At 39.2% G+C, this 26,395-nt stretch overlaps 1 protein-coding gene and 1 long non-coding RNA gene across 3 annotated transcripts in view; one reads left to right on the top strand and one right to left on the bottom strand.

Moving 5' to 3' along the window:
* LOC146501934 (exostosin-1) overlaps positions 1-26,395 on the top strand; it is a 331,006-nt gene that overhangs the window by 72,535 nt on the left and 232,076 nt on the right. The gene's annotated exons all lie outside the window — the stretch shown is intronic.
* On the bottom strand, positions 13-5,057 carry LOC146501936 (uncharacterized). 2 transcript variants are annotated; one of them, XR_014869297.1, is made up of 5 exons: positions 3,187-5,057; positions 2,424-2,508; positions 1,656-1,814; positions 1,219-1,304; positions 13-839 (listed from the first exon to the last, which is right to left on the bottom strand). It is a non-coding gene; the product is annotated as an uncharacterized LOC146501936 (long non-coding RNA). The 2 variants fall into 2 exon arrangements; XR_014869296.1 differs by lacking the exon at positions 3,187-5,057 and having other exon boundaries at positions 2,424-3,163.

The raw sequence follows: 26,395 nt of genomic DNA on the forward strand, positions 1-26,395 counted from the left end.
AGCACAATTCAATTTTATCTAAAAGCTTATTTATTTTGTTCAACAGTGCTTTCAGTACATTTCAGAATGTCATGGGCAGTAGGATGAATTTCTGTTAAAAAAAAAGAAAGAAAGAAAAAGAAATAACAAACAAAAACGTGTTGCCAGTTTCTTTTGGGTGCTTTGAGCACCCCAGCAGAGACGTTAAAATTCCAGTCCAGAACCAAAAAAGAAAAGTGTCTAGCAACTTAATAATTCACGCACACACACCCTGACCGTCTTGTAAAAGCTGAACATAACTATTGCACCTTAAATAGGGTAATTCCACAAACGATTGCCTATGTACCCAGATATTGACATTTTACATGGGCTTACTATGATGAACTATGGAAGTTAAAAGTTATTAGAAATGTTACCATCAATGAAGAGGAAACTAACAGGTAAAACACCAGTTCTATGCTTCATGTGATGTGGAAAACACTATAACAAATCTTTTAAAATACTACAAGACAAATTTTCACCATATATTCTCAACAATACAGATTCATCTGACTAAAATTTACATTTCGAATAATGATTTATCCACGTCACCTTCATATTGTCCGACCAGGTCAAAATAAGATGGCCTCAATTGCTTTAAAGGTGTAACTCATCTGCTTTGGATAATCAATGTTGAGGGCATACAGAAGGCCAAAGAGGTATGCCAAGGCAGTAGAGAGATCTGGAATGTTATGTAGCACGATGTCCCCTTCCAACACCACTGCATGTTCTCGCACAGACGTATCGTCATCGTCATCTTGTAGGATGGTGAGGATGGCAACTGATACACCGTTCAACACTGGTTACAAAATGTCAGTGTCCTGAAGAAAAGTAAAATATGAATTATTGAAAGCTAAGAAAAACTAAAGACAAAACAAATTTCTAAAGATTTTAACTTTAACCTCTATACCATGCTGGTCATTTGACTCATAGAGGTTTTAAGAACAAAAAGCTTATTTTCCTTTAATTAATGCCACCTTGTGAGTTTTGTACAAACACATTTTCTTCTGGAACACCCACTAACAATGCCCAGCTGCTGCTCAGCAGAAAAAAAGGAGTGAGAGTTATGATAACTGCAATCCCCACTATAAAATTATCTGGACTGCACTGAGGAAGTGTACATTTCCATTTTGGATTAACTCATCTTTAAAAACATCTCATAGCAATTATTTTTTACTTGCATTACTTTTTTGTACTTACTAAGCACTTCAGGAAAACCTCTGTTGCATCCTCTCTGAGGAAAATGGGCAGGCCTCTCAGTGCCGGTGGGACACAATGTCGGATGCCTAAAAAGTATTCAGTGGAAAACAAGAATTTCAATTAGTGTAGTAACATGGTGTACTATACACAATGCAAAATCAGAACTCTCATAGTAATGAAAATAAAGCACAGGTCAGACCCAGCAACACGCAAAACTTACAAAAAAAACCCAACAACATCATGTTAACAATTTTACTTTCTATTTACAAATTAAATAGAAATACTGCCAAATAAGAACAAAGCAATAACTGATGACATTAATTTTTACTGACATGTCCACTGATGTGTTTTGTTTGAAGCCAACATCTTTTTCAGTTTCTGTTAAGAGAAAAGTATTCTCTCTTCTAAAATGTCAGATAAAGAAGCACTTCACTCACCTGTTCATCAAGTTTATCCAGGAGGTCTTCCATCTCCTCACAAAGAGCTCCCTTCTTAGGCCGGTACAGTTTCAGCAGGCCAGGCACAAATTTGTCAAGGGATGCATTGAAGGTCCCCAGGAGGTCTTTGCTTGTGATCCGATGAAATTTTTCAGATATCTAAACAAGACATTCACCAAAATATTGTCATTTATTCAGCACAGAAAATTCCTGGGTAGCGGTCTTGGACAGTCTGCACCATGTTATATGCCTGACTGTGTTATCAACAGCAAAAAATCTCTCATGAATACGTATTTTGCACAGGAATAGAAATACCCTCCACAAAACCCAGTATCAATATGCAAATACATATTATGTTCTAAGTTGCACCAAAATCTGTGACCAATCAGATTCTGTGACCTGCCTTAGTATTCTTTCCCTAACCATCTCAGTCTATAGAAGTCCTATTTCTAGCACTAAAAGAAAACAAAAAAAAAACATGCTAAGTCAAAATTATGAGATTGCCTTTCTGTTTCACAATTTCGATTTAGCATGGGGACTCTTTTCTTGAAAGAAATTTCTTTACACATTTTCTGTGTAAAGAAAAGTTCAGGGTAAGGATTTCAATGTAACACTGGCAAGGGTCTTGACTGGAATAGTAGCACAATATAATAAAGTTGGCCAATGCATTGCCCCAGCAAATACTGTACTACTTCAATAGTCAATCTAGTATAAATCATGCCCAATTTGAATAATAATTAAATTATAAATAAATTAGGACAGTCTTACCTCCACAGAGTAAAACAGCCCAGGTCATCTCTCCTGGACACACACACTGGACACCATAGGCTGACACTCCACGACCTCTCTCCGCCTGAGAGAAAATGTTTGCAATAATGAAACATTTCAATATAATGTAGAAAAAAAACGAGTTACGGATCGGACTCCCTGATCCTTACTGCGCATGTGCAAAGTCGGACCGTACAGATCGCATCTACCCGTGGAATTGTACATAAAATCAATACTCCACCAACAAAAAGGCTCTCAAAACAATACAATACTTTCCACAGCTTTGAAGGATGGGTCAGGTGTATCCTTCGTGGCCCACCCTATGCCAGAATTCATAGCGCAGCCCAGCCGATTCTAGTTTCCAACAATGGCGGCAGCCACTTAGTTTTAGTATTACTCTTATTACCCTTTTCGGCTCACAAAGTAAACTTTTAAGATATTTTCAGGCGAGAATGTAGCTGTGTAAATTTCAAATATCTGCTCAGTTTAATAAGACAACACATATTTGCAAAAATGCTTCTACGTTTTCGGAGACGTCTGTTACCACCGGCTTTGATAGCTAGCTGGCTGGCATATCATCCCCCCCCCCCCCCCGGCGCGGTCCTTCGCTAGCTTAAACATGATATATAAGTCACTTAGATAACTTAAATATGTTATTGTTGGCTTTTTTTCAGTGTTTTACTCATTCCACCCTCCTGGGTCCTGAGGAGGATGCAGCCTAGGCGCTTGTAGAAAATCCTAATAATAGATCTGGTTAGCTTACCTGCTGGGGCAAATAGTCGGCAGCTTGTCCTGTCCGAAAAATGGTCAAAAAAATACAGTCCAACTTCAGACCAGGTAAAATCCGTAATGGTCGAAAAATGGTAATTTCCATCCAACTTTGGCCACGTTTCTTCAAATTTTCTTAGCAGGTTTTCAGTCCAGAACACATTGACAAACCACTATCACACAGCTCAGGTCTGCTCAGGCTCGTTTGGTCCAGTTCAAACTTGGCACAGACCACGTGTGCCAGTCATCTACGGGGTTTCCCACAGGTTCCCAACTTGACTCAAAAAATCTACTCAAAAGTTGATAATCTTTGTTATGCTCTCTAGAAAATCTTAGTTAGGACAACAATGGAAGAAATTTGTTGGGCAGACAAGCTTTTTTAGGTTGTAAATGGAAAGTTTTATTTCTAAGTCAGTTTAATTTGAAAACTTTAATCAAATCAACAATTACTAGTTATCGTTTTTACAGTGTAGAGGTGCCTGCACATATTATAGACATAATTACAACCTTATACAATACAACAGAGCAGTTATTGCACTTATACATTTCATATTGGAACATGTACTTTGTAATGTATGAATGACTATTATGATGGTATGTAAAGCTTTGATTCAGAATATTATACTTATTATACATAGAGAAAACAAACCTCAGTAGTAGCATTGTTAGCATTGTTTGCAGGTAAAAGACCACGCTGACTGAAAGCAGTTAAGTGATTTCAAATCTAATTTGCTTGTTCTCATAGATTCACGTGATTGCAAATTTGTATGTGTGCATACCTGTTTTGAGTTGAGTTGACTCAGGAATCGGGTATATTTCTCCCTTTCCACTGAAAACACTGATTAATGAGCAGAGACTGCAGTCCTGCAGGGCTATAATTCATATTAATTCATAATTCATATTTCACTGAGGGGATTTTTGTTGGGGCTTTGTTTATGCATATTAGGCTGATGCTTGCTCTTTGCTGATGTTTACTGTTCATGGTTGATTGTTTTGCCGTAAATGCTATGTGTATGTGTGAGTGTGTGTTTCTCCCTCCCTCCCTCCTTATCCTGCTTGCGTTGCCAACCAAAAACTTCAACCAGCAATTCATTGTTGGCTTAACTACCATGGGCAGTGTTTTTCCTCATTGAGAGTGAACATTTTCACTCCCCTGCCTGTGCTTTCTCCCTGACAGCACTATTTATTGGCTTCAACAGCTGAGGGAAGGATTATGGTGGGATACAAATGAGAGGAAGCACACAGAGAGTCCTGCTGGGACTTTAACCCAGGAAAAGAGAGAGTGGAAACTCTTCCAGGAGGGGATTGCCTTCGTTTGAGAGTGGCATGTGACTTCTGCTCTGCCATGCTGTTTGTAGAATTTTAACACAAAATATTGATACCAATTTAATACACAAGGGTTTTCACCCACCTGGAGAACACAAACAATTCTTACATTTAATTATTACCACGTCGAAGAGGCATACAGTTACATCACGTTTGTTCAGATTCTCTGCCAATGAAACAACAGTGGAATGATAGCTTCTGGTAACCTTTAACATACAGTTTTAGTTTTCTTAGGTTCCTCTTGACTCTTTAACTGTTCAAGAGACCTGTTCAAGACAAACATATTAAAATTACAATATATTATATTCTCCAAATCATACTGACAGACAGTATCACCTTCGTAATATACTGTATGATGATATGTTGAGAGAGATATGGACAAGGGGGCCGCCAGTGGATGGCTGAGCTACAGTTTTATATTTTCTATTAGTTTAAAATGTTAAACACATGATTTATTGTATTAATAACAGAAATAGCAACACTTTTCCTCCTAAGCAATTTGTGAGCTATTGGATTAGTTTCCTGCTAATATAATTAACTCTTTTTGTTTTGACTTGCCAATTAAGCTAATGGAAACAAGGCAATGATGGTTATGAAAATAAATTAAAATTGAAATAAATACTTTAGTGCCTTGGAAAAAAATGGGAAGAAAGGAAACTTTTTCAGGGACAGAGTGTGCGGAGCTAGTAATAGCAATGAATTCAAATATCATTTATTTGTTTCACAAATCAATCAGACATTGATTTGAGAACAATACAGGTCCTGGCCCATACTCTTGCTGTAAATATACAGTAGACTTTATATAGTCAGTGTAACAATGTGGTGGCGAGATCATTTGTATCGTGTGCGGAATGATTAAACTGATTAAAATGAGGTGTCTGAACCTCAATTTTTTTAGTTTAAGATATTTTTTAAATTATGGTGGTTATAGATTAAGATAAGATAAAATCTTAAGGGGAGACTCAATGCAATGAAAATTAAACTCTCTGAAGCAAGTGGCAAAAACGCATTGACAGGTCACTTTCAAATTAAAAGCTGTACTGTAGTGGTACATTTTAAGAAAACCAAATAAATCTGCAGTTTATCCACAGCTCAGTGTGACAAAATAATCTACTACATGTTTTCAGTGCTGTGATTCGTGTATGTACCCTATGTAATTACTTATATAGATTATTTTTAATAAATTGGTTCTAAGGCTCCTTCGTGTGTTACTTTGGGTCAACACAAATTTACTGCTTTTTTATTTTTGTTATTTTAAAGATTTATTGAGTGAGTGACTCATGTTGATGATGTCATCAAGCTGCCCCTGTTTTGGTTGAAAGCATGATCGCAGCAGTTACAACCATTATCATCTGCAAATTATGCCGGGTGACAGTCATAGCAAAGAGATGAAGCACTTTTGAAATATGGGGAAAGCCAAAAACTGCGCCTCCTCCACTTCCGTAACATTGATTCATTAATGTTGAATTCTCTCGCAGCTGTTCTATTCCCATGTTCTTGCAGTATATTAATAACTAACCTTGTATTGTGGATGAATAATCTCAGTTGTTCTCCTGACTGAAGTTTGGCCCGTTTATAGCATCCTGCTATGCGATTGCATTTGTCCCTAACCACCAGAATCCCTCACGTTAACTTTTATGGAGTGGTAAAAAGCTGGCGTTCATCCTCCAGCTTCACTGTGCTAATGTTATGCTAACATAGCTGTGTCGCTAGCAGTCACGTAGCACATCATTATATACCAGGTAGTCCAACTTTAGTAACCCTGCAAACGCCACTGCTGTTTAGTTTTCTGTCTTCATTTATGTTGGAAGTGGTAGCAGAGCTGTACGTTTGAATTAGTTTCAAAAACCTCTCAGTCAGGGCTGTGCAGAGAGGTTTAAAGGGGCGGGTGCTCAAAGTTAAAAAGGGGCACATTGAACCAGGCTGAATAACAACAACACACGTTCATCAAGAATCTAATATGGGAAGGGCAGGGCCGTGTTGATCTGAGACTGTTGACATTAAAAAATCCATAGGAGAGATGGTAGCTGATTAAACAAGTGTCATGAGATAATAACAAAATGCAAAGATTGGTGACAGCACTTGGAACCATAAGGCAACAAAAAAACTGTGAGAAATAATTTAGGCTCTGCCTGTGAATCACTCTTTGTTTCTCTTCTTCCATCCATCCCATCATTTCATATATCACTCTCCACTTGCTGTCTATCTGAGAACAAGGCACAACTTGCTATTGCAATAAACTATAATCTAATTATCCACACCTAACAACTCTTGCACTTAATCTATAATAAAATGATGACAGAAAAATGTTATAGCACTGCCTTTAGTAGCCTCACACAGCGCCTACTGTTCCCTCCACATGTCCTTACCAGCCATGTCTGGACAATGTTATATCATGAGTAATATATATTTTTTTAATCCATCTAAATAAAACACACACATGCACGCACACACAGTGACATTTTAGACCTTCTTCAGAATACTGTATACACTATGGGCATCATGGTGCTGATCCAGAATCCTTACATTATTATTTATTACTAGAGCTACAATAATAAAGCAATGAGGAGGGGGAAGTAATAAATATGAAATAATGTATTTATGATTCCATTTGTTTCACTATCCACTCTGTGCAGGGGGAAAGCTTTTTTAAACTGTAGAGATACAATCATTTTACTGCTGTAAAAACCTAATTTTGTCTTATTTAAAATATAAATCTAATATAATCTGTTTCTTAATGTATGTTCTTTAAAATACAGCTTGTGTTTTTTAATATATTATAATTATAATAATGCATAATTATGTGGACATGCATATTAGATCGTTTTTTAGTGAAATATAATCCTTCCAGAAAGGCAGGAAAAGCCCAGAAACTTACTTTAAAACTAAATATGTTCCCTAAAATGGTGACAGAGCTACAGACCCATGACAGCCTTACACAGGTAGCCAGCAGCTATGAGCAGCACTACATGTGCAGTTAATAAAAGGACAGGTAATGTTTGTCGCACTGTTGCACACACAGCACGCTCATTTGTTTCAGTTCGTCAGTTGCAACAAGACAACTTACCAACGTGTCCGTAATAAGCTAATACTCCTGTGTGCTATACACTACAGTGTACGCTGTACACCTACTTACTGGTTTTGTCGCATCAGTCTGTATGGAAGAAATATAGTAAGTCTGTGTCTCTGAGTTAACTTGTGTTTCTCCTACAGCTCCGGACCGCAAAAAATGCGCGTGCTCTTTGTGAGCTCGTTCCTTTTATTTAGCAAAGCTGTGATTAATAGTTAAATATTATTGTTGAGGGGCACAGACAGGACTCCGCATGCACACACACATTAAAAAAAATAAATAATTTTTAAAAAAAAAAGTTGCCTCAACAAAAGGGCACTTTGGGCACCCATCAGGAAAGGGGCGGGTGCTCAAGCCCCTCTAGCCCCCCCCTCTGCACGTGCCTGCTCTCAGTCAGAACATGGTATGTCATGTTTAGGTGGAAACTAGCTAGCTAACTTCCTGTTAACTTCTAACTCCGTTAAATTGAACAAATTCTGTTTTCATGGATGTTAAACTTAATTGTTACACCTGGTAAAGCAGCAACGCTGATGCTTTTATTAATGAAAGAATTTAAACCGTTTTTAACTCTCAGTGTTCGTTTGACTTTGGGACCTGAAGTGGATGGAGTTTTGGACCCAGATTAGTCCGCGAAGCTCCTCACTACGGCAGCCGTAATGCTTTGACAATCCATCAAGCAGTGCGGCTTACCAAAGTTGTACTAAAATATTTTTTAACAGATTTCTACACGCCAAAAGGTCAGTAAGCACAACCAGAATTCATACATAAGGAACACTCTCAATTTTTGAGAAAATTAAACGATTTTAAGTGTGCCTTATAGTGTGGAAAATACGTTATACAGAAGAAAATGTATAACGTATATATCGCAATATATATATCGTTACCGCACGTGCTTCAAATTATACTGCAATATGGATTTTAGGCCATATCGCCCAGCCCTAGACCCACTCCACCATCCTGACTGGGAGCCCCTCCACAAACTGCTCCAGCACCACCATGTTCAGCAGTGCTACCTGGGCTTCCCTGGACAGCAGCTGGAGAGCCCATTCCTTGGACGGTCACCGGCACTCCCCTGTGGTAGCCTAGGACACCTCCAAGAAGCCCCCGCCATGCGATGTAGCGTCACCGGCTATGAGCCAGACTGAGTGACAAGGTTTTCCAAGACCTTTGTTTGCCCCTCGGTATGTGGCTGCAGCTCCTTAAGCTGCTTCCGATGCATGGCCAGCTGATCTTTATGCGTCCCAGCCAGCTCAGCTACCATCTGAGCCAGTGCCTTTACTGGCTGCGCGGGTCGGGGCTCTGGCATACTGGGAGCCTGGGTTTCGCCACCACTGTAACCCAAAGGACCCGACACAACCATGTGTGTTGTGTTTTTGACCTTTGAACAGCCTGGCTAATACTGTAGCTTGATTTACCTTTAACATGGGCTTTTCCCCAACACTGGCTCTGCTGTCATCACAATAATGCCAAGCTAACCTATCTAAAATCCTATAAATCTGGCAATAGAGAGCAAAACAATCTGACAATAGCTGAGAAAACTGCACAGCTGGTTGCTTGCACAGTTTAAAAGGAAGATTGACTGCCATCAATAAGTAAAGTAATTGCACTCATCTCATGGATTCATGGGTATGATGTTACTGTTAATGTTTACATGGTTTTTATATGGAGAATTATTTTGAACAAAAGAAAAAGTTTTTTGTTTTTTTTTGTTTTTTATGTGTTTGTGCATAGTTATTTTACAGTGACCAGTGACCAGTACAGGGACCAGGCTTTTGATTCTTTTGAATAAATTACATTTCTCTCTCTTTCTCTTCTATGAAAAGGTATATATCTGCTGTACAAACATATCCTTGTGTAGAGAAATATACTAGAGCACCACTTTTGCAAGTGGCAAAAGTGGTTTGCCCTATAGGTCGTGATGTAGCAGTTTTGCCTCTCTATCAGACTACTGCTTTTCACACCACTGGTTTGCAGACAGGCCTTTTTGCACATAATAAACAGAGAAAGTAAAAGTTCTTCATAAAAAATGGAGTCCCGCAAATGCCCTGCGAGAGAGTGATGCTCCCACAAGTCAAGACTTGGTAATTTATTTACTAATTTTTCTGAACTCTTTGAATAAATCACATGGACTTAAACCAGATAACATCAGAGAGAACAAATAATTAAATTGCTTAGATCTCTCCAATTTGTTATTTGTTCCTTCCTTTTCCTGTTTTGTGATAATTATATCCCTTTATCTAATTTCTTCCTTTTGACATTTGATTTGATATACCTTTATTAGTCCCACAAGGGGAAATTTCATAAGGCTGCCGACCTATTGCACGCAATGGCGGCGCCATCTTAACCTCCGACCATACATACATTACACAAAACATCACATGGGGAAGACAGGTCAGAGAGGTATAACAATGGAAAATGCACCACACGAGGAAAGATAAGGAGAAAAAAATAACTCCCCCCAGACTGAGCTCCAACAGGGAGATTACTTTGAGAACAGAAAAAAACCACCTCTGCACATAGCACATGAAAAAAACTGTTAATACACCAAAGAAACACATGACAAGCAACAGGGGTGGGTAAAGGGTCAGAGACAGCCGATTTAGACAGTACATCCGGGCCTGCAGCCTGTGCGCTGGTCTCCTTGATCCACTGTCAGCATCGGAAGGGAATAAGCATCGAAGGCGTTTGGAAAGGGAGGGGGGATGAGTGTGTGCATATCAGTGTATATGTATGTGTGTGCGTGTCCAGAGTTCAGCTGAGACAGCCCTGCTAGGCTAAGTAAACAGTCTTCCAGCCAACCCAGGTGGCCTTGCATGGAATGGGAAGGAACAGACTAAACACAGTTGTTATCAGGGTGTTTTGTTCAGCTCCAGCCTTGCAACCGCAGCTGGCGCCGAGAGGGTATCCGCATGAAGTGATGGTGCTTTTTACTTTAGTGCGTTCTGTGATGTTGTCATTTTTGTGCTCAAGGAGCCGATTCTGAGAACTCACGACAGTGTGCCTCCCCGAGATTTCATCCAATTTGCGCTCAGAGATGTTATTCCGAGCGAGCCCTTCCGAGATGTAATCCAGTCTGCACTCAGAGGTCTTGTTCTGAGTATTCACAGCAGCCGTAGCCTCTCCAAGATCTTATCCGTGCTGCACTCAATGAGCCCATTTTGAGAAAACTCACGCCTCTTCCCATCGTTTCAATCCCAGCGGGCAGCCTTGGGAGGGTTTTAACAGCCGGTTCCGCTTTCTTAATTCTTCGATAAGTCAGGGCCAAGCCAGCTCCGGTCAGCCAGAACCCTGTTACCATGGTTCCGAATAGGTAGATATCTTCAGCACTCAGGCTCACCTAAGCCCAAACTTCTCGTTGAGAAAGGGGCGTCAATTGCATTTAGAGACCAGTTGATCCAATCCATAATTCATCTTTTAGGTTTTAGAGAACAGACTGTGAGAGAATGTGCCAGGGAAAAGTAATACAAAAAACACGAGACTAGACAAGGACTAGCGGCTAAGCAGGACTAGAGGCTAAGCAGGGAAGCTAAGGGAGAAGAGGAGAGGAGAAAAGTGTGACCGCCTTCGTCAAGAGCAAGAGCAGAGTGAGAAGCACTAGCAAATTTCCTCTGATCTGCCCTGGCTTTAAACCTCACCACAGCACTGAGACAGCCCTACTGAGAGTTTTTAATGACCTCCTTGTAACTGTTGATGCAGGGCATCCTGTGGTTTTAGACTTCTCCTGTGCCTTCGATACGGTTGACCACGATATCCTCCTTTCAAGGTTTGAACATGTAATTGGTCTTAAAGGCAAAGTACTTTCATGGTTTAACCCTTTAAAACCGGTCAGGGTGGGTTTAAAGATATATACCGTTTTGCGCAACTACTTTTAAATCCTCGTAGAACTGCAACTACGTAAGCTAGCAATAATTTTTTTTGCATATGAAACCGGAGGAGTTGTACTTACATCTTATGCCATCAGCTTGTCCTAGGTCACGGTTTCCTTCCACATATATCCATCCATCCATTCGCTTCTGCTTATCCTTTTTGGGGTCGCGGGAGGCGCTGGAGCCTATCCCAGCTGTCATAGGGCGAGAGGCGGGGTACACCCTGGACAGGTCGCCAGTCTGTCGCAGGGCCAACACACAGGGACAGACAACCATTCGCACTCGCATATTCACACCTAGTGGCAATTTGGATTATCCAATTAACCTATCCCCACAAACTGCATGTCTTTGGACGGTGGGAGAAAGCCGGAGTACCCGGAGGGAACCCACGCAAACACGGGGAGAACATGCAAACTCCACACAGAAAGACCCCGGCCTGATGTTGGAATTGAACTCAGGACCTTCTTGCTGTGCGGCAACAGTGCTAACCACCGTGCCACCGTGCTGCCCTTCCACATATAGCTTTGTAAAAACTGCAAAAACTGCTTGCAGGAACAAAAACATAATATTCCAGAAACGCGCTATGCCGAGCCGATCAGCTGTTCATACCACTTCCTACGTTAGAATAGACGTCAGCGTGAACTATCGCATGTCCGCTATTACCTGCCTGAAACCGGAAGTGACGTCATTTTTGCAGAAATGTAGTTTTTTACCATCAGGGCCTCATGAGCTCATACTGGTGTTTTTAAAAGTTATGTTTGACTTTGACTTTCTGTGTCGTTTCTGGGATGCTTAGAACTCATATTGCACTGCTGGAAATAGTTTATTTTGATGCATATGCTGCTTTTTTGCAAATTTGCATTATAATATTTATTTTCGTTTTTCCTGCAGTATATAAAAATTGGTGTATTTCAAAAATAAAACTATGAAGACACTCAAAATAAATTTCCTGTGGTGGGAAACTATTTTGTGCAACTTTTTTGTATTTACAGTTTTGAGGGATAAGCCTCTTAAATTTCTCTAACTAGAAATATATTTTAAAAAAACTAAAATGATTTTCAATTTTTTTTGTAGTTTATTGCACTTTCTTGCAATGTATGGAATTTCTATGCACTTAATGCATACATATTATTCAAATTTGGGCTATAATGGTTGTATTGATGTATAGCAACTTGAAATGCTCCCGAAAATGGCATGACAGCATGTAAAAATATAATATAAGCTCTGGTGGACGGTAGGTCTTAAAGGGTTAAATCATACTTAGCTGAGAGGACTTTCTCTTCCTCCTCCGCACCCCTCTGTTGTGGTGTGCCCCAGGGGTCAGTGTTAAGTCCTACGCTGTTCTCTTTTTATCTGCTACCCCTGGGACAAATTTTCAGAAATCATAATATTTCTTTCCATTGTTATGCGGATGATATCCAAATCTATTTTCCTCTGGATTTGGATCTCCAGTCCCCGCTATTGCCGTTGCTCAACTGCCTGCGTGATGTTAGAGACTGGCTACTGCACAACTCTCTCACTCTTAATGAAAAGAAAACAGAAATGATCATTTTTGACAGTCACATGCCCTTGAAACAGCTATCGGATACCTTGGGATCCTATGCCAGTCGTCTTTTGTTTACTGTCAGAAACCTTGGAGTAGTGCTGAATAGTTCCCTCAAATTAGACAAGCAAGTGGCTGCAGTGATGAAAACCAGCTTCTACCAACTATGCCAAATTTCCAAGGCAATGCCCTACTTACGACATAATGACCTTGAAAAGCTCATTCATGCTGTCATGACCCTGTGCCTTCTCGGCTCACTCTGTATAACTACAAGTATTTCCGTTGTGTTGCGTCTCTCTCTCCTCCCGCGCACTGCGCTCTACCGGGGCGGAGTCATGACGACTCCAGCCCCTGGCTCAGACACCTGCAAGCAATCGTCTTATCACCACGCTCACTTAAGGTGGCTGCTGAGAATGCTTCTTCGCTAGATTATTGTGTAACACTCGTCAGTGTCATTGCAAGTCTGAGTTTTTCCACGAGTTTCTTTCGTGCCGCAACTTACCTGTTCTTCCTCCTTGTGCCAGATTTCTCGCCAGCCTGAGGACCGCTGTTTGGTGAGCTAAAGCCAGAGTCCGAGCTAACCTGAGCATCAGCAAAGGATTGTGTACATAGCCCGTGTGTCCCCTTCCCGTGCCTGTGTTCCCCTCTTCCCGTACTCCCTCACCTGTATATATCTGCACCTGGTGTCAGTGTGTAAATAAACTGTGAAACTATAGAGACGGTCTGCCTCCGGGTCTCTCCTGAGCCTGACACATGCTCTTGTTACTTCGAGATTGGACTACTGTAATTCTCTTTATTTAGGCCTCCAACTTTCCCTCATCCAACGCCTGCAACTAGTCCAGAATGCCACAGCACGCCTTTTAAGCGGCACCAGAAGACATGACCATATCACACCCACCCTCGCCAACCTTCATTGGCTCCCCGTCAAATACCGTATCGTTTTTAAAATCCTTTTATACACTTTTAAAATTTTAAATAACCTGGCACCCAGCTACTTAATCGACCTCCTTGACCTATACATCCCCACGAGAGCACTCAGATCCTCTAACCAGGGGCTCTTAATGCAACCAATGTCTCGACGGAAGAGTAGGGGGGATCGTGCTTTTTCTTTTGCCGCACCAAAACTCTGGAACAGCTTGCCGATTGATGTCCATGCGTCGGAATCCATCCAATCCTTTAAATCACGTTTAAAATCCCACCTGTTTAAGCTTACCTTCCAAACAACTTAGTTTTTAACTTTTCCCCGGTTCATGCTTGTTGCCATGTCACCATCTTATAACTGTAGTTTCTTTTGCTGATAACAGTATTTTCCTGCTCCTTTACTGCTGTAACCCCGCAAATGCGGCTCGTCTGTGAAACATTTTGATGTACCTGGGTCTTTTAAATGTGCTATAGAAATAAAATTGAAACTGAAACTGAAACTGCTCTAATTTACATTGATATACTCTAATCTAATTTGGCTTGATTAGATTAAATTAGACTACATTAACTTTACAGGTAAACTGGATTATCACAACAATTTAAATTGTTTATTGTTGTTGACACAGACTTTAAAACTACAAATCAAACAAGGAAAATATATTGTGTAATATTAGTGATAAATATAATTCAGTTTGTTATCACATATTATTGCTATTATGCCATCTCTACAAATTAAAACTCCTATAGTGCATTTTGAACATGTAATGCCACTGAAACATACAAAGGTGTTTAGTGGTTATTTTTAATTTTTAGAACTCATTCTGAAAACTAACAGGAGATTTGTAAACTTTTTGATGTAGTCACTGAAATAACAAAAAGTTGTAAAAAAAAAAGTCTAAGATTCATGCATCTCTGGATGTTATTTGTATTACTTGATTACTTGATTAGAACAACACACTTGATTTATGTCAAATGATAACACTGGTCAACGGGCATTTTGCTTCTGTGATTCTTTTGTATGTACTTTAATAGATTTCATTTTAACATGCCCTGTTTTGATGATTGAAGTACAGGTCCAACTTGAATAACTGGACAGAAACGTGAAATGTGTTTCAACATTAAAGAAATAAGATAAGAAAACTGAATCTAAAATAAAGGAAGGTTTGACGTGTTTCACCTGACATCTTTGAACTGATTCTTGACCATGAGTTTAAAAGGAAATTGAAGCCAACTGAATTAGCAGCATGGGAAGCATTCATGCAGGTTGTCCAGAATTTTCATGGCAAGAACAAAGCAGATAATTATGCTGAGCTTGTGGATTATATGTTGAAAGCATATCAGCTAATGATCGCCAGAATGTCACTGAAGATGCACTTCCTCACTCATTCTCATCTCAACTTTGTTCCACCAAATCTGACCTATTTCAGCATGGGGTAAGATTTCATCAGGACATAAAAGTGATGGAAAACCAGTATCAGTGAAAATCCAATGTAAGCATGATAGTATAAATGGATAACAAAAAAGATACAATTCTTTGGTAGTTTTTAGCAGATGTGTATAAAGAACTAATGTAGCTATTCGACAGTAAAACTTATCTTAATACTTTGAACCATATTGCCCTTATTTTGTTGCGCAGTCTGTTTAAACTCGTGTGTTCTTCAGAAAGCTTTTCATCAATAGCTCTTTAGTGGTTCTTTCTAGCTTTCTCTCTGACTTCAATGAGTTACTCCATCACCTGCTTGCTATCCTCTTTGCTGTTGCCAATTTGCGGTTGTAGATTACATCATGTTTGTTTTAGCAGGGCTCATTATCACTTCGAGCATGTGACTTAAGATTTGGTACAAAGTGCAATTAGTATGAAAGGCAACAACTTGGGCCTGGCTTGATTACCATGTCATGTCATTCTCAGAGGACTAATATGTGTTCTTATTGCATTTTGTACGCTTCGACTCAGTCTGCTTCTGTGTTTATTCCCCATCACCTCCTGTCTGACTGTATGTCTGCATGCTTCTCGCTCTGCACTCTTTCAGCTCTTCCTCTCTCTCTCTCTTTCCATCTCTGTTTCTCTCTCAGGGTTTCTAAAAGGGACTTTGATCATTTTAACAGCCTTATAAAGCTGACAAGTTCACCAGAGAAAACGTCCTCTCGCACCAGAGTGGATGTTAGAGAAGTGACGTTGAGTTGACCTGACATTTATGGGGTCGCCAAGGACTCAGATGACAGCCAGTAAAAATGACATGGAGGTGCCAATCAACTGCCTGAACAGCAGCCCTCTTATAGTTGTCACACATTGTCAAATTTTAGTTAATTGGCATAACAATCAGTAAAAGAAATTAGACAAATTTAGCTTAAATAAAGGTGCATATCATCAGTGCAATATTTGAGCAAACTTAAACCACAGTCTCAGAACCAAGAGTGCTAAGAGTGATTATGAATACCACAACCTGATCTACATAAGTCCAATATAATGTGCAAAAATGTATCACAATTATGCTACATGACTTGGGGTTATTGAGTCTGAATGGACCATGTACATCTCCATTGCTGAAGCTGCTGCACTGAGCTGCGTTGCAAGGTGGTTGGTGCCTCTCATGGTGGTAATCCCTGAAGTAGATGGTGGACTCCAGAGATGAAGGTAACCATTGGGCTGAAGAAGGAATCCTATTGGGTTTGGTCACCCTGTGGAACTTTGCAGGCAGCCAATAGGTACCGACAGGCCAAAGGGAACGCGGCTCAGGCAGTGGCTAAAGCAATAACTCAGGTGTGGAAGGAGTTAGGAGAGGTCATTAAAAAAAGACTTTTGGACTGCCTCGAACAGATTCTGGCAAACTGTCAGGCAACTCAGAAGGAGAAAGCGATGCTCTACCTGTACTGTGTATAGTGCAGGCGGAATGCTGCTGACTTCAACTGAGGACACTGTCGGGTGGTGGAAGGAATACTTCAACTCTGGTACAAGGTAGATGACTTGTCTATCTCTGGCAGTTTCTTGTGTAGTCAAGTCGTTCAAGGCTTCCACTTGGCTGGTGTCAGAATCTGCATTTTGCAGATGATGTGGTTCTGTTGGCTTCATCAGGTGATAACCTCCAGCTCACACTAGAGTGCTTTGCAGCTGAGTTTGAAGCAGTGGGAATGTGAATCAGCACCTCCAAATTTGGGGGCTTGGTCCTCAGCCGTAAAAGGGTGGATTGCCCACTCTGGGTCATGGACGAGTTCCTGCCCAAAGTGGAGGAGTTTAAGTATCTTGGGGTCTTGTTCACAAGTGAGGGGAGAAGGGAGCGAGAGCTTGACAGATGGATTAGTGCTGTGGCTGCAGTGATGTGGACCCTGTACCGGTCCGTCACGGTGAAGAGATAGCTGAGAGTAAAAGCAAGGCTCAAATTACTGGTTAATCTCCCTCGCCTATAGTCATGAACTGTGGGTTGTGACTGAAAGAACGAGATGGCAGATACAAGCAGCAGAAATGAGCTTTCTCCGAAGGGTGGCTGGCCTCTACCTTAGAGACAAGAGGGCATCGAGGAGAGGCTTAGAGTAGAGCCACTGCTCCTTCACATCGAAAGGTATAAGTTGTTGTGGTTCAGGCGTCTGCTGGGTGAGGTGTTCCAGACATGTCCAACCAAGAGGAGGCCCTGAGGCAGACCCAGGACATGCTGGAGAAATTATATCTCTCTGCTGGCCTGGGAATGCTTTGGTGTTTCCCAGACAAGCTGGAGGAGGTGGCTAGGGAGAGGGAGGTCTGGACTACTCTGCTCAGGCTGCTGCACCCATGACTCAGCCCTGGATATGTGGAAGAAAATGGATGGATGGAAAATTAACACATTAATTTTTTTCCCAAGGCCTTTGAATCTCAGCAGACCCAAACTGTGAGCTAAACTGCACAGCAGCAGTTTGTGTGTTTACTTGTAGTTTTTAAGTTCTTTGAACCATTGTATTGGAAACTACCTGTCACCTTAAACAAGGTTACTCAGTTCATACTTGCTTCCATTTTGCATCAATAGCTGGATGGCTTTATGCCAACTCCTCATGGCCAAAATTTGCATAAACACATGGTAGAAAAAAGAAAAAAGGAAGTGTACAGGGTGTAAATGGAACTGTGGGATATGGTGGATATTTTTTGTGTAATTTTGTTGTTGTTGTTGTTGTTGTTTTTGTATTTTTTGAGTGATCTGCATTCCATCAGCTGAAGGGAAAAGCTGGCTGTATCACTTAAATATTAAACTTGCATTACAGAAATATCTATTAATCTGTCTATTAGATTGCCAGAACACTCTTCGGGATCCCTCCAGTATATATTAAAAGTGTGATTACACTTTGTTGTTTTTCTTTCTTTTTTATTTTTTATGCTTTGACTTTTGGACTGTTGGTCAGACTAAACAAAGAAACAAACAAACAAACTCAGCCTTTGCTTGCTTTCTTTACAGAAGAAATTAATCATCCCCACAGTGTATGACTCATTTCTAAATTGAGGTGATTTTTAAAAAGTCATGCAGCAGTCACAGGATGCTGTTTGACTCAGCCCTGAGACTTTTATATTGTTCTTTCTGCCATCAGACCAGAAAGTCAATCAATCAGTCTCCTTGCTCCATGTTGTTTTTGAGTGACTGACAAAGTGTAACTGGGCATGAGAGGAAATGCATGGCCAGCCAAGCATTGTGTGCTTGTTGAGGGTGCATGCATGTGTCTGTCAAGTGTGTTCAATTTGTACATTTATCTGAGTGTTTGTCCAGGGCATAAGGGTGAACTCTGAGCTCACTCCGTGCTGTGGTAAATGGGGGGAAAAAAACCTTACGGACTGAAAGACAGGTTTTTTTTTTCATGGGTACATGCACAGGCTCATACAACAGGCTCCTGCTGTGTGTGTGGTGGACTCGCCTTTGGGCAGTTTTGCCATAGATCAAGCTTTTGGACTTAGCTTCTCTTTTGCTGCAGGCCAGAAGAGTTAACGATGCCTTTAAGAACAAGAAAGTGTCCAAGGAAATATGAATCCCAGCGCGACTGGATCAGAGTCTGTGTTCAGATTGCCTTTTTGGATTCTGTGTGTGAAGCTGGCCTCTGGCTGTTCTTAGCAGCCTCCGGGGGCTAAAGAATGAATGCTGTCTGTATCCTTCTAACTTAGTGTCTGCAGAATTGCAGATAGCACCTGCTTAACCACTCAACTCACTGCTTTATCGGATGTGTCTGGATGTATTTTGTTCTGTAACATAAGGTATAGGTTTACATTTTTTTTAAAGAGAAAAACAAAGAAAAAAGCCCATAAGATTCTCTGGTAAGAAAAAAATGCTTCACTTAACAATGCAAACCAGCTGATGTTAGTGTAGCCTGCTCTGATCATAGTAATTACCATGCTCTCACTGTGCTTTTAGTGTCATACAAGCATCATTTTTGAGTAAAGTGCTACCTTTTTATCAGAATAATGACCGAAGTAATGACCCAAGATGGTCACATCCAGCTGGAAGCTGTTGTGATTAAAGACAACTCCCTTTTTGAAAGTTTTTAAAGAGTATTTCATATATTGCTGGGTTCTATCACTGCCATCTGTTTCTGCAAATCTTATTTAAATATGCTCCTCCACTATATCTAATACATCAGTCACCTTCTGAAACTCTGCATTTTCTAATTGAGTTAGGCATAGCTCTATAGCTGTGACTAACATAGTCATAAAAGCAAGTCATGGCTGGAAGTGTTTTAGTGAAATTGATTCTTGCAACAAAGCTTGCTTGCTTTTGTGGAAATAACAGACCTCAGTCTGACTTTCCTGTTGCGTAAAGAAACAAGCGGTTTTGTCTCTTTTTTTTGTTTAAAATATTTCAGTTAATGTTCAGGTTTGAAGTTGTTTGGGATGCCGGTCATCAGAAATGAGAGAGATGCCAAAAAAAATTTTCTTTCATTTTTTCAACCATCAGCCCAAAAGAACAAAAAGAGTCACTTCAGTGAACCATTACATATTAATAATTTTCTTGGAAAAGGGCAAAAATTATTACTAAATCATAGTAATTGCTGATTAAATTCCTATCCACCCTCTTGATTTTGAAGGCTTAAAAAAATCATTTGAACTAATTTACATTTTGAATTAGTTTCCCCAGTAACCTTGTATTTATAGTGTTTCTGAAGAAAGAGGCAAGTCTGGTGAAAGTGTTGCACTTTTATTTATTTGCTAGATATGATAGAAAGCTAGAAAAAAGGGAATAAAAACATCTTATTGACCTTGATTTGAGCTACAATATAAGGATAAATAGATATTTGATGTTATTTTTATGATTTATAATTCTTTTCTAGAATTAATGTATTAGTCATTTCGTCTAAAGAAAATGTTATAATTTTCCAAATCCTAAGATTACGGCTGTCATTGTCCCGTTTTACAGACAAAGTTGAAAAAGTTGTACTTTGTGACAAATCAGAGAAGAAAAAAAAATCCTTTCTCTTGTTCCACTTTTTCTCATTTCTTCAGGGTTAAATCAACACATTAAAATAAAACTGAACACACGATGAAAACACTACAGGTTCAGTTTAATTAAAATTAACTCTGTTGACATCAGTCTAGTTCACGTGAAACTAGAAAAGATATCAAACCTCATAAGTTCACAAGTTAACAAACACATCTATGTGGATATCGTGCTAATGAAATAAAGAGGAGAGCTGCATGTGCGAATTTGACTGTACACAAACAAGATGAGAAGTCTACTGGCTCATATGCAACTTTGTCACAGTTTTAAAATGTAACTTTTCTTATTTTAATCCTAAAGGAGACAATGAAACAGAAAAAGCTGTGACAGTTTGGGGTCGTCGTGTGGTGACACGACTATGAGTTAAACAGCTGAGCATGCACGCAAACATCTGCTGACTTGTTGTGTCTCCATGTGCCTCATGAGATCCTTGATGTGTTAATTTACTACTAATAACTTCTACCCAAAGAGCTGCACGAGTTTTGGAAGCTTATTTTTAAACTTGCTTTGAGTTGTGTACTGTCAGTTCAAATCAGGCGAGATTGGTCAGTGAAGTGTGAGAGATTTCATTTCAAATTTGAAGATGCTGCTTATAGAGTATGGATCTTATGTAAGATGTTTACGAATAGCTGTCATTATTGCTTTACAAAACTTTCCAAACATTCAGCAGCATAAAATATACATTTCAGTGCTCAGACTTGATTAATTTTATCATCGTTAATCCTGTCAGTTATTCTCTGGGTTTTATTTTTTCAGTTTACACTATACCAGGGAACTTATACATGAAAAATATACAGTATAATTGAATAATATTTACTTTGCTATAAACTGTAATGGAACAGACAGCATATAAAACATTTATAATTCTTCATATATTTGTATTTTCTTCATTATTTTATTGTTTTATCCAATAATTGATATCTGTTTTGTAAGATTTACTTACTGCATAAACACTGAGGTTAAAACTCATGTCTGTTGTTTTTGTTCGCTATTTAAACTTTTTTTTTCTCATACTTTGCTGAAGAGCATTGTTCCACTTTTCTTCTATTTTTAACAAAATTCTATGAATCTTGGTTGTGTCATGTTACTGTTTATCTACTGCAGTGACCCAGTTTCTCCCAGTGGGATCATTAAAGTTTTATCCTTATCAAGGCTTAAGTATTATGTAAGATTTACCTCATGCTATTTTATAAGGCTATGTTGGCCTTATCTCTGATTCTCTGAATGGAGACAGAGTAGAAATTTCTGGAAAAACTTCTTCCAAGTTGCATGGAGAAAAGCAAACATTTAAAAAGGTTGAAATATCAGGAGTATTTAGTATAAAGACTTGTATGAAGAGCAACTTTATTGCTTGAGAAACACATTTAATTAAGCCTGTAGCCTTCATCAAGCTTATCAAAAAATATATTTCAGACAGAATTTTAAATGGTACATCGGTTTGAGTGGAAAAATATTTCAAGTGGAGAAAATTTGAAAACAACCAATCATATACACACTACTAGTCGAAAGTTTTCCAGTTATTTATTTATTGCAATTCAAGTAGTTCAAGTCCAATGAATAGCTTGAAATGATACAAAGTTAGGTGTTTAACTGCCAGAGGTTTAAAAAAGGTAAGGTTACCCAAAACTGAAAAAATAATGTACATTTCAGAAATATACAAAAAGACAATGGAGATTGAGCAAGCCTTGAAAGCTGGTACTACTAATTCCTACAGGTGTTCCAACTTTTCTGGATTACTTACAACCCCCCTGTCTGCATAAAAGCAGTGTTGTAACACACTGTGGTGCCATACCCTCGTGAGCATCAGTTTAACAGTATTGCACTGCAGAGTGTAGTGTGTTGCTACAAAAATGGCGAGAAAAAGGCAATTAACAACAGAAGAGAGACAGACCATCATAACGCTAACAAATGTAGGTTTTCCTACAGAAAAGAAATAAAGCCAAGGTGTCAGTGAGTACAGTTTCCTTCACTATCCAAAGGCAGCTCACAGGACAACAGCTTCAGGCACAGCTTAACAGCGGTCATAGTAAGCAAGTCTCAGTTTCAACTGTGAAGAGAAGACTTGGAGCAGCAGGTTTGACAGCAAGAAAATGACCCAAAACATAAGTTATGCCAGAACTACCTCAGGAAAAAAGAACCATAGATAAAGCTTGAAAACATGGAGTGACCAGCACAGTCTCCAGACTTCAACCACTTCAAGCTAGTTTGGGATGAACTGGACAAGTAAAGCAAAGCAACCTACAAGTGCCACACATTTATGGGAACTTCTACAACAGATATGGGAAAAACATTCTGAAGAATATTGTGTTCAGCTGTTATAACTGCCAAAGGTGGCTGCTTTGATGAGTCAAAAGTCAAAAGAATACATTTTGGTCTCTAAATTGATTTCATGTTTTTTGAAAACTCTGATTGCTTATTTGTACTATGCTTTCATTTCAGAGTGCAATGACACATTAAACTGCATACTTTGTGATGAAAAACTAAAAATTGGGGTTCTAAAACTTTTGTCCAGTATACATATCCACCAATCCATATTGGATAAAGAAAAATCACTTAAATGCTTCCTATTAAATCAACAGGTAATGCCACCCAGGTTTTACACTGGACCTACAATTTGGTCATATGATTTTGATTTGGTGGGTTTTTTGCCAAAAAGAAAAGAAAGAAAATTATGCAAATTCATATTTGAATGGATTGGTTGTTTACATTTTTTGCTACTAGATGTTTTTTCACTCAAACAGGCCCAAACAAATTAATTAAGCAATAAAGTTGCTCTTCATACTATAAGTGTTGCTGGAGCTTCAACCTCTTTAGCCATTCTCACAGTGACTCGGAGTGCCTTCTCTACAAGCCTGGGCTGAATATTATGCATATTTAATAAGTTATTCTTTCCTAAACTGACCCATTAGAGTGAGTTTAAGGTTACAGCTCATTTTGGCCCTGTTATGTCCTCCTCGGTGTGTAACGCCCTTCCTCTGTCTGTCTGTATATAATCAATCTTGCTTGGGCTCAGTGTCATTTATCTAATTAATTTTTTTATTGTACTTTACCATAAATACCTTGTGTATATCACACTCCAGCGCTGACAAGTCTACTCTCCGAAGACCCAAATGTACAAATGCAATAAAGCGTGTGTCTCACTGTAAAGCAGTCATATCCATGCATTCATTCATTCATGACAGGTCAGAGTGCTTTATTGATTGTGCTGTATTTCATTTCCCCTTTTTTCCGCATTGTTTTTTTTAATCTTTTTCTTTTTTTCTATTGCTGCAGCATGCCTAGTTCCTCATCATCTGCTTTAGCTGGCTGACCAATCTCCTCATAAATCTGTAACTTTGTTTATATTATGAATCTTTTTTCATTCATTCATTTTAAAATGTTGTTAATGTTCAAAAATCTGAGGTGACGCGCGTCATCGATACATCAATCCATACCTGTACAACAACCATGACGTGGTAGATGACGTGATGGAGCAACCACTTTGCTCTTTAATGAAATGCAATTAGTTTTCACTCTTTTGCTACTTTTGCTCATGAACTCCAAATAGGTTTGCCCCTGGAGTTCGCATGAATTGCATTCTTGCAATTAGAAATGTTCCTTAAGTTTAGGTCTGGGTTCTGCCTGAGGAAAACGTACACAAGACAGAACATGGCATCCACTGACTTTCCTTCTTTATTTTCATGTATGAACTGGAGTGATCTCTCGGGTTTAATCAAGTTTATTCGACTTGATATTAGTGTTATCTGTCACATCTGTGTATGTGTAGAAAGGTTCAGGGCAGCCGCGCATGTGTGGAAACATCTTTAAAGTCCCAGAAGCAATCCTACCATTCACAATGCAATTGAAGCAGATGTGGTAGCACATTTAGTGTTTCTAGAATCCACTCTTAGTGCACATAGAAAACTGAAAATGTTTGTTCATTTTAGACTAGTTGATCCTAGCTTAGCATTGTTTTATTTTAATTTTTGATTATTCTTTTTCTTTATATCTGCTGAGAAAACTCCAAATAACGAACAAAAAGTTTGATGATTTCATGCATTTGTTCAGTAACTGAGTTGATGGTAATTGCCTGACAAGATGAGATATCACTCCGACTTTAAAATGTCCAACAGGAATTAGGAATGTGTTACCTTAAGACTTTATGCATTGTTTAAATCACTCTATGTAGCACAATACAAAGTGACAACACTGTAACAGCATTTGATTTTTCAATCCAGTGATCGGTACTGATCAATAATGCAGTCCACAGCTTGTGCAGGGCAGTTTTGAAACCCTAACAGTGCATAAGGATAAACTGCAAGGTTGCTACCCTCTCACACTGCTGGTTTTATTTATCAGACCAAACAATAAAATTCGGAGATATACCTGTAATTTCAGCTAAGGGAAAAATAGCCCGAGGTGCCTACCAGTATTATTCAATACACCAAAATCCAAAAACACCACAGACTAAAAAAAGACCTCTAAATCTGAACCAACACCTTCCTACAGTCTCATGAAAGCACACAAAATAACAACTTCACAAATGTTCTGTTTTTAGGGCTGTATATATTTTTCCCTCTCCTGCATGTGGAAGAACTAAATGAAATAATAAATTATGCATGTTGTTGGCCAAAACCTGGTAAAGCAGACAAAAAGAAACTGACATTATTCATATACACACAATTGCAGTTCACACACACACATACCGTGTCTAGGCTGGTGCCTGACATCATTAACCATGAAGTTAAAGAGTGTCCCAATTAGCTCACGGCTGTAGGAGAACCTCAGTGTTACTCTGTGGTGACTCCCCACTCATTAACCTTTTAGAAAAGGGCCAGACAGATTCGCACACACTTACACACACCAAGAAAAAATGTGACCATAGATATCTAGACTTGTACGCACATTAACAAATGTATTAATGCTGCTAATATACATAGGGAATCCAAAATAGTTGCCATTACAGCAAATCATTTGAATTTAATGACAGTGGTGATTTCTCCGATCGACACAACTATTTTAATTGACTTAACAGATACTCTGAAGTCAAGCTGAAGGTGCCTTATCTATAATTTTAACCAAAGTAGTACCTGACCGACAAGGTTTGCAAGGTTTGCAAAATTAGTGTTCTGTTGAAGGAGTCTAGTATCAGTGAAGGGAATAGTCGGTTATGGCAGCTTTAGGTCTTCAACAAAAAAAGCACTATTAGCATTTTACTAAGCTCCTTGCTGTTTATGACTACAGATTTGTAGAGCCCTTAACTTTGAGTATTGCAGCTGGCTTAAGTAAGAATCAGACTTATATATAACAAATATATTGTTATTGGCATAGATATTGTTTGATATGTGCCAATATGATATTGCTTGCATGTTAAATAATACAGTAAAAGATCAACTGATATTATAGTTTTTTCACTGTTGTAATTTCAGATCTACTGTTTACAACAGTCCAGCACTGTCTGCAGCACATGCAGTACTGCCACCAGTGGAGTATGGAGTAGAATGACAGCTGTGGAGATTGAGTCAAGCTTTATCTTCACAGTATGTTACAAGCTTGTTTGTGAAATACATTGCTTAAAAGTTAATGAGCAATGACTCAGTTATTCCCACATTAAAATCAAAAACTCAAAGAAATGAAGAAAGTATAAAAAAATCAGTTACATTTCAGGGATCTGGGTAGCTGGAACCATAAAACATTGGGAATCAGTTTTAGCTGCACTGGTGCAAATCAAAGTGGCAAAAAGGGAATGGTTTTAAAGGTGGTAGGCACAGATCACTGCTCTCCCCTTATCCCCCCTGACTGTTTTTCACCAGTTTTGCTATTTGCTGGAGTCCTTTTAGTTGCTGGTAGCAGGAGACAGTATCCTGCACCTCATTCAAGTTGTAAAGGTAGTTAGGCTTCCACAGATTGGAACATGGAGTCCTGGATGATGCTGATTGACTGGCCCTCACATTTCCCAGACGTCTTGGTAAATCTGACACTGCCAAAAAGTGTCAAAAATCTGGGAGGAGATCCCTCATGACATAGTCACTGTCTCATGAGGACAATGCCCAAACGTT

The sequence above is a fragment of the Neolamprologus multifasciatus genome, chromosome 15 (genome assembly GCF_963576455.1).
Source record: "Neolamprologus multifasciatus chromosome 15, fNeoMul1.2, whole genome shotgun sequence".
NCBI lineage: Eukaryota > Metazoa > Chordata > Actinopteri > Cichliformes > Cichlidae > Neolamprologus > Neolamprologus multifasciatus.